We start from the raw sequence: 10671 nt of genomic DNA on the forward strand, positions 1-10671 counted from the left end.
TCTGGATTGTGACTTTGTTCAACTACCGATAGTCTATGCATATCCTCATCGACCCATCCTTCTTCTTAACAAACAATAGAAGCGCACCCCAGGGCGAGACACTAGGTCTAATAAAGCCTTTATCAAGAAAATCTTGCAACTGATACTTCAGTTCATTCAACTCTGGTGGGTCCAAACGGTATGGCGGGATAGAAATTAAGCTAAACACCCCTTCTTAACCATACGCCGAGCCTTCATATAAGAAATGACCCTACTGGTAGAATGACCAGGAGTCCCTCTCCGCTCCAATCGAGGCAACCCCAGAAAGGCTATGGTCACGATCTTAGTGTGACAATCCAATATGGCATGATAAGGTGACAGTCAATCCATACCCAAGATGACATCAAAATCGACCATATCAATAAGTAGGAAACCTACATGGGTCTCAACACCCCCAATAATAACCACACACGATCAATAGTCACGGTCTACAATAATAAAATCACCCACTGGTGTAGACACATATACAGGAGCACTGAAAGAATCACGAGGCACAACAAAATACATAGCAAAATAAGATGACACATAGGAGTATGTAGACCCTGGATCAAATAGAATTGAAGCATCTCTATTGCAAACTAAAATCGTACTTGTGATAATGGTATCGGATGCCTCAGCCTCAGGCCTGGTTGGGAAAGCATAACATCGGTGCTGGGCCCCACCACTCTAAACTATATACCTAGGACGGCCTCCACCTCTAGCAGCCTGGCCTCCACCTCTAATACCTCGACCTCTACCTCTAACTGCCTGACCGCTACCTCTAGTTGGATAAGCAGGCGATGGAACACCTGGTGCCAGAACCACGGCACGAGAACCCTGATGCTAAGAACTACTTCATGCGTGAGGGCAAAAATCTAGCAATGTGCCTCAGATCGCCACAAGTATAACAAGCCCTCGGCTGCTGGGACTGCTAACCCTAAAACTGACCCTGAAGGCCTGAGTAACCACCTTGAAAACTCTGGATCAGAGGTGCACTAATAGGAGCTGGTAATGCACTATGGGTAGCTGATTAGAATACTGCATATGAGAACCACGGCCACCTGGAGTACCGTGAGAAGACTAAAGTGCTGAATAAAACGGCCTGTAAGGATGACCCCTAGCAAAAGAATCTCTTCCTCCAGACGAGGCACCACTAACCTGCTACAATGAGGAGGCCTCTTGTAAGACCCCTGACCACTCCCTTGAGCTAGAACTGCCTTAACTCGCCGGGCCATATTGGCCACATCCTGGAACCTCCTCACCCCCCCTCTCTCTCTATCTCTCTCGGTGAGGAGTATAAGAAGAGCATGACGAGACAAATCAATAAATCTAGTCTCGTACTGGGTGACAATCATAGAACCCTTCTGAAGATGCTCGAACCGCCTGCGGTAGTCCTCTCTCTAAGTGATTGGAAGGAACTTCTCGAGAAATAACTGAGAGAACTAGTCCCAAGTCAAGGCAGGCATCCCAATTGGTCTAGTCAACACAAAATCATTTTACCATCTCTTGGTAGACCCTATAATCTAGAATACAGCAAAGTCGACCCCATTGGTCTCTATAATCCCCATGTTCCGCAATACCTCATTGTAGTGGTCAAGATAATCCTGGGGGTCCTCAGATGCTGCCCCACTATAATGAATCGGGAAAAGCTTGGTGAACTTATCCAACCTCAACAAAGCCTCGGAAGATATAGATGATCCAACAACGGCCTGAGCCACAACAATTGGCTGAGCTACCTTTGCTTGCTAAGCTATTAGTGTTTGGAACTGAGGATCCATCTGCTCTGGAGTATGGGTAGCGAGAGTCTGAGCACTTCTCCTAGCCTGAGAGACATCTGGTGCTACAGGGAATGTGCCAGTCTGAGCTACGCTCTCCATAAAGCCCACTAAATGGACCAAAGCATCCTGAAGTACCGGGGTAACGATGAATCTATCGGGAACCTGAGCTGGCCCTACCGGAATGGTCTGAGCTGGAACCTCGTCATCAAACTCTACCTGCTAGTGCTACTACCAATCTTTAGGCTGAGCCCTGCCCCTGCCTCAGCCTCTAGCACAGCCTCGACCCCATCCTCTGCCCCTCATAAGAGCTGCCACTAAGGGGCTCGGGCTACTGATCAGCTGATAAAGCGGTACGTGTTCTCCCCATATGCGAAAGAACAGATTAGAAGTCCAATTAGAATTGAGAAGTCAAATCACATGACAGAAAAGAATAGATGTGAAGTTATTCCTAAACTCTATAGGCTTTGGGGGATAAGCGTAGACGTCTCTGTATTGATCCCTCAGACTCTACCTAGCTTTTTTCTTAAATTGTGAGGCAACCTATGGCTATGATAACAACCCATCAGATTCCCTATGATGGGAAATCCGGGTCGTGACAGTCTATTGTCAAAATTCTTCTAATCTCGTAACTCTTGCTATCTTCTATGATGTTGCCTGTACGATTTTTTTCCTTGTATGTGGGCCTATGCGACTCTTCTGTCCTCTTTCTTACGGCTTTTAGCCAATCTCTAGGCCTCACTTTTCAAACATACACAGAGCTTGATAAAATGTCCCTCTAGGCATCTGTAGGTATACTGAAGTTCTTCGCTCGGTACTTTGTCGAACTTACGTATATTGTTATACCTTATTTGATAGATCCGCTTATCTATTCGTATGACTTTACTGCATCATGGTGGGTCATACTATACCATAACTCTTACTTCGATTTATCATTACTGAGGTCTGCTACCAAAGTACAGGGTACTTTTGTTACTTATCCCATAGGTATAAATCTATGTCCTTTAATGCTTCCTCATTACTTGTTCGTCTTAAGAATGACGGCCTTATCTCACCTCATACTTTGTGACTTTTGTCCATCCTAGTTAATTTACATCAATGTTGATCTACAATCTTCTATTGATAACTTGAAGCTTCTTACGTTATACATTGCCACTAAGGCTTACATCTCATCGGGGATATCTGGTGTATTTAGATTGATCCACCTAGGGCGATACTATACTTCAATAACCTTATTTTATAGCATCCTTATGTGACTCATCTTACATGGATTTTTTAATTCTGTACAATTCACAAAATCCACCTCTTTCTTTTTTTCCAAGTCATTACTCAATCAAAGGCTCAAACGTCATCCGTTATCTTTCACAATTACACCATTATTCCACTATCAGGGCAGTATTCCATGTCTTCTAAATGCTATTAGTCTTAGACTCCTTTGAGTTAATTCAGGCTATACTGAGCTTTGTATGATTTAGAGAAACCATGATCTCTATTTTATTCATGGGCTTAATCTTGATGACTTATCCATTCTCGTTACCTTCTTACTCGCCTTTCTTTATCCTTACACATGTCTTTCTAAAACCTTGTCGTTCTATCACACTTTAGCTTGCGACCGATTTCCTTATGCTTTTATGGAACATCAAGTGAGACAGCACATCGTCTCTAACTCTTCTTTTACTCTCTTAACTAGACCTCTCGATACTTGAAACCATATGCTGGAAGATATGCCACTAACGACGCCGCTATCATTCCTGGATACTGAATACTCGTGCTTCTAGCCTTTTATCAGAAGTATGGACTCTTCACAACCTTTTCCATTTGAGTATCTCGTACATTGTTCACCTTACCTTACTTACCTTAAAGTCTCTTCATAATGCCCCTTCCATATAGGTATAATTACATCCATGACTTAAAGCTCTCTTATAATACTTGCACCTCTTTACATGATTTGGTGAGAGCTTTATACTGACTTCTTATGAGGCTGGTACTCTTCTAACTGGCTTTCTCGTAAGGCTGTTATAGAATATGGTTGTTGTACTTTCTCTCTTGTACCTCTGATATTAATAGTGATCTTGCAATGTTCTTAATCACAATTTTTATAAATTTCTGGGTCCAATAATCAGACTCATGATTTACTTGGTTGATGTAACTCTTTAGTTTCCTCTTCATTCTGATCAGCCTTTATATAGGCTTAAGCTACCTTCCGATGTGCAGCTCCTGGTGTTAGTTATTACTTTAGCCTTTCATGGTCTCTGTGGAATATCCATGTTACCATCATCTAACAATTAAATCGGTTGTCTATGCCCTGGGCTCTATTCTTTCTTGTAACTTATACTGGAGTCTTCTACGGCTATATGAATGTGAATATACATGTTGCGTGGAGAATACTCCAAAATTTTAAGTGTGTTCATAACGTAACTAAATTTGTATCATTAATCAAATAATTTCTTTTGTTCCATCTCAGCTTTCTTTAAACATAAGTAATTACTTTTCCTGATCTTTTTGGCCCCTTGTTGCATGCATACTTAGCTTACGCATCCCGGATTTTTTATTTTATTTTTGCAACTCATATGATTTCGACCATTACTTTTGGTTTCACTTCCCGCTCTTTAGCCGCGATAGGTGCCGGATCACTTCTTTATGAAGTGCATACAACGTTGTAGTGAGATTGCTATTACAAGACCATTGTTTCTTCAAGTTACTATATTTAGGTTAAAGCCTTCGTCCTTATTTCCTCAACTAGTATTTCATTGTAGTACTTAGGGAGGATCCTCTAACTCTTGTAAAACTGTGAGCTTATTAAATTGTATATTCAATGGACCTTTTGATGTCCTTCCTTGCCTGTAATTATCCATAGTTACTTACTTTCATGCCCTTGTGCTTGTAGGGTTGCTTCGAACTAATATTTTGACTGTATTCCCAGTGGCACTTTATTTTACTCCTGTAATACTCATACGGTACCTTTTTAACTTCCCCGACTCTTATATGAATATATCTAAGTATTACAATGTCGTAACTACGAGGCTGAAATCCCCATGTTGGGGTACCCTATGTTTATCTTGCATTGGTCTGTTGATTTGTCTTTATCCTCTTGTCTAGGAATAACTAGGCTCTTCCTGAATCTACTACTAACTTTTTGTTGGCCCATTCTCAAATCCATATTTCATGTAATCTTTCTTGTGTTATTTCCTTTGTCTTAACTTAACTCATGTACTAGATCTTTATCTATCAATAACATCCTGAGCGGAACCCTTACGTCCTTTTCTTGATGTAATGCTTACATAATGTTATGGAATTGTAGCATATGTGTAGGATTTGAAAGTGCAATTTCATTTCTTTCTCATTTTTTTCGCATTCTTCCTTTACCATTCAATAATTACTAGAATCACTTAATTCTGACTTAACGCCACATTACTCAATATTCCCCCATTTAGGGGAGTACTAAGAGTTAGAGCTACGACGACCTACCTATAGATGTTTTACCTCTTCATCTTAGGCATCCTTTCACATCATCGATAACCCTTACCCGCCTTCTGGTAATTCTTATGTACCAAGGATAACAAAATTCCTTACTTGTGATGGAGACACTTAGTGCAACTGGCACATACAGTCCTTTAAGCTTAACATTGCTCACATTGCTTACTTTAGGGAAGCGTCTTCTTCAATGACCATTCTCTGAATTTCTCATGAATCTTCTTCTATCGTCCATTCTATTATTGCTGGAATGCAATCTGAAATTCTCATGATGCTGACTATTATTAAATCACTCAGTCCCTAATTCAAGTTTACGTTATCTTGTTCACCAGCCCATACTGATTTCTATTACTCTAGGGTTTAACTCTCCCTTCTGCTAGTCACGTTGGAGTCACGAACTTATTCCTCAAAATGAGGATATGACTTTATGTCCTATACTCTTTTGTTGCCTCACGGCCTATCACCTCTCATATTTTCCTTCACTTGGCTATAGACTTTGTAATACTGTCATCATTTTTTTTGTCATCCATGTATCACACCTCACTCATAATGCTTCATTAGCTGTCTTCTTATTTCCTGCTAACATTTCTGTCTATCACTTTATTCTAAAAACTTCAATATGATATTCTTTTGCTTTTAGCTCCCCTTTGCTCCATCCACTAGCTCTTCAGGCTGCCTAACATTATCTCTCCACTAGGGACGGGTGCCATACTAAGTAATATCTATCCCTTCCAGGCTTACAGTGCCTATCTTTTAAGTACTTATATCTAGCTATACTATTTTAAAGTGTATCATCTAGGTGTCTCACAAGGAGATCCATTACCACGTTTGCACTGTCCTTCGGAAATGTCAACTAACACTAACAATCCATCTACCATTTTGGGTTACTCTAACCCCAACTGTATCCTAATATCTCATCCTTCTCTTAAGACATATATGTTATCCCCCATAGGGCATAATTGAGATGGGTGTAGCTAATTTTATATATATCTGTTACTGTCAAAAGTAACTTGGATTGCTTATATTCCTTTGCTTGAATTGGAAATATTGTTAATCTTCATTAACTGGGTACCTCGTATCCTTCTTCACCTTGCTTCTATTACTTGCTGAAACTTGTGCCTATATTCTAATTCTCTTATTCCTTTTTACCATACGAGTGGATAGATATTCTTTCAAGGCTCCGTATCAAAAACCTTACACGTCTTAGTACACACATGTTCTGTTGAAGACCTCACATTTATTCACCATAAGCATGATGCAAAAGCGAGTTCCTCTGATCAACTTTTCTACAACCACATTCAATCTCTTACCAGCTACCTTTTGGACATAGGCATCATCGTATTATGAAAAAGATAGAGTTTAAAAAGGTGAGTTCTTACAATTGAGCTCTACCGCAAGATCCAGAGTAAGAATAAAGAGTGACAGTCCTAAATGCCTTATAGCCTTCTGCTTATAAGTGTGGTGCATGACATACTTATACATAAGACTCTACTAAACACGGCTTGTAGATTCCCTATGACAGAATACATAAGACTCTACTAGACACGACTTGTATATTCCCTAGGACAGAACTGCTTACTCAACCGACTACCAACATAACATGTCTTTTCATGTCATACTATCATAGATAATTGAGCCCGAAGGTTGTCGTGAGATAAGTAGAATACAACATGTAATACCAACTCGTACATAAGATATATGAGCCTCTAAAACGAAAATAACCACTTGTATAATGAACATAGGCCGACAAGGCCATACAGTCTTTTACGTATATGACATTTGTCTACAAGCCTATAAGAATACATAATTTTCATAAATGTAGGGACAGAGTCCCTACATACAAAACAATACACGTCTAAATCATACTAACCAAATAAGTAACTCTGAAGCAAATAGAGAGCACTGACATCTTCCGTTGAGCTGATAGCCTACTTAGAGGGCTCTCGACCTGTCTATCGGGACCTGCAGGCATGAAAACCCAGCATCCCCTGGCAAAAGCGATGCCAGTACAAATAATTTACTGTGTATGTAAGGAATGAAAATCAGTAAATAATAGACATAAGAGAAATATGGAGTAAGAGACTCGACACGTACGTTTGCATAACTCTCTAAATCATTTTGTTTTTATAATGTCATGCATATGCATATAAATGTCATACCATGCATAGGTATATGCGTTAATAACATCATCAAGCCTCTGAGGGCATCCCATCATATCATCTCGACCACCGTTGGCAAAATCATCAACGTATACCAGCTGATCAGGCGGTGGTGCGTATATAACGTCGTAACCTTTTCCCATATCCCATATATATATATACGCGTATATAACACCATCTGATCATGGGTCAATATACATGTATAAATGAATGCAATGCATGAGAAGTATGTCAATAAATTCTCTAGGAACGTCATACCATTATACCTCTGATTAATATCATGAAATAAACTTTATCAACTTATGTTTTTTCTGAGACCCATGAACATATGAGAATATTAAGACATATGGGAATTCAAGAACATAGGTACCTCTAATACTTCTATGAATAGAGTCATTTATGGAAGTTGTGCATTTATTCGTTTTTTTTTATCATATGGATCATGCCAAAAGGAAATAAGGGATAGTCTTAACATACCTGAACCGATTTTATTGACAATTCCTCTACACACGTCTTTTGCGAAAATACGAAATGGCGGATCGAAGTAGGGGAAAATCCATATGATGTTCTTGAGAAAGAATGCATCGTACTCCCTTAGAATAGCAAAATCTCACGTTGCTAACGTGCTAAGAAATCTCATTGGACTTCTTTTGTAGTAATTGGTTGAAGATTTCTTAAAAATCTCTTTGAAGACGTTAGGAATACTTGTAGGAATTGTTATTGTCCGATTGTAATGTCTTTGAATTGGAAATATTAGAATAAATTGCTAATGTTTGATTGTAGTGTTTTTATAATCAGAACATGAGAAAATGAAGTGCTTTAACACTTTACTTTCATAGATCTTTGTATTCCAAATATTAGGAATGATGGATGTTATAATTGACACATTGCTTGCCACCTAGCCAAAAATGACTAAGAGTTATTTGGTTAAAAAGTGGCTTGCTGCCACGTTCTTTCTTTGGTCCTTATCCAAAGTTTTCAATTAATCCACCATTAATTATTAATTAACTAGGTAATGTACCATTATTCAATAATTAACCAATTACCCACATAATTAATAATTATTTCCACTTACTTAAAATACTACTTACTTTTCACATACCTTATACACCTTATTATCATGGTCATGTGGTACCTTGTATGACACTAGTCCATAAATACCGAGTATTTTAGCTCGGATCGTATTTTATCCCAACATGCCAAACTTGGACGAAAATTCATTTTTGTTGACTTGCTTCCCCTCTCACCTTTACGAATTTACTCATCATTTGTTTGAAATAGCATAATGCTTATAATCTCAAAATAATCTCTTTCCCGAACTTTCGTCGATTAACATACGAAGAAACTTTAACTTATGAAAATGTGGGATGTAACATATAAATAACGTACCGAAGTACCGAATGCCCACCCTAGTACAACCGACCACATATACTGAGTAAATATCTTGACTAACCTCAGAGAAATAGTAATGAGGGTTTTAAGTCAAAAGATACTCACTTGTCAAATAACCTGTGCAATACATTAAAGACTGGCAACAGAAAAGATAACATAAAAACAATAACTAAACTCACACAAAACAAGTGATAACAATTTGACACAAATAAAGGATTAGCTTCAACAACAAATCATTAACTAGAATTGCACACATATGCCACCTCGGGCTCATATTATCATTCACTCTCGCGCGACACCTCGCCCGACACCTCGCGCCACACCACTGTCACACCCGCACGATGCAGACCTCATGCCATATATAATCTATTTCCAAATCAATTAACAAATAACACGTTCAATAAAACTTGCCTAGAATCAAATATATTAAATCATAATGACAACTTCATCATCTCATCGACCCAATATTATACCAAAAACTCAACAAATATGAGATATCAACTCCACGTTGGTAAATCTACCTTGACAACCAAATCAATAAGTAATAACAGAGGCATTGAATTAGCATGTTATAAAAAATACAACAAATTCATGCAAAAATGCACGACACACAAAAAAAGGTCATAAGAACAACACCCTCGTGTACCTCCACACATGCATAATCAATTAAATCACCCCTAGGCTATCAGACAACATCCCCATAATGCCACCCTTATTTCGTCGTGGGAGCATCACAGTGAATATTTCCCCGTATATTTCTACGAGTGCATCAGCCACCCTTATCTCGCCGGGTGTGCATCAATAAATATCATCCTTATGCCACAGACATGCATCTAGCCACCCTTATCTCGCCGTATGCGCAACACACAAATGAAATTATCCCTTTATATTGCTGCGTATGCATGTACAATCAATCCGCACAATAAGTCCACATGTGCCACAATTATCACAATGATACCTGATAAGATTTATCATCAAGAGACACATTCTCGTAACTCATCAATAGAGCGCACAAGTACATGATAAAAATAAAGTGGGGATAAAGTGTGACTATGGTTAAATTAAGTATAGCAACCCACTTCAAGCATTCATACAAAGGATCGCATATGTTTCACGGAGTGTACAAGTCCCTATCAAGGCACATTACAAAACAAGTATGTACGTGTGGTCAAAACCTATATGTATGTATCCCAGAGAAAATATGGCATAAGTTCCAAGATTTGCTCACCATGTTAAACATAAGGTACCAATAGCCTTAACATTTAGCATGGTTTATAGTACTCACGAAGTCAATTAATTTAATAATTCAAGGAATCAAGTAACACACACAACCAAATAAGTCTTATAGTAATCTAGAATGTAGCACAAGCATGAATACCCATGACACATGTATATATGCTAATCACCTCATATATACATCACCTCTGCATGTAGGAAACATCATCAAATAGTAGGAAAAATACCCTCAACTAAAGATATGTAAGAAACTTAACATAAACAAGCCAAATGATTACTCAAAATAGTCTTTCCCATAGAAATCACCTCCGCCCGGCTCAAATTGTTACACCCTATACTTTTGTACATGAGAGCACGTCGTAAGTCAATTGATGTAAGCTCAGAAATAAGATTTTATTTGGAAGCATATGAAGTAACTAATCATGTTACCTTGTAAGGTTATAATTATTTAATATCATGAATAACGAGTACCAAGAGGGTTGGAAAGCTTAGAAGCTAAACCAATTGAAGAAAATAAGTTTTGTTGAAAGTCGACAAGTTTGGAATATTATAACATGTACCTTGGGGTGAGAGTAGGGTTCTTAACATGATAAGGAGGTTATGCTATGAGTTATTTT

This window comes from Nicotiana sylvestris, chromosome 8 (assembly GCF_000393655.2).
Source record: "Nicotiana sylvestris chromosome 8, ASM39365v2, whole genome shotgun sequence".
Taxonomy (NCBI): domain Eukaryota; kingdom Viridiplantae; phylum Streptophyta; class Magnoliopsida; order Solanales; family Solanaceae; genus Nicotiana; species Nicotiana sylvestris.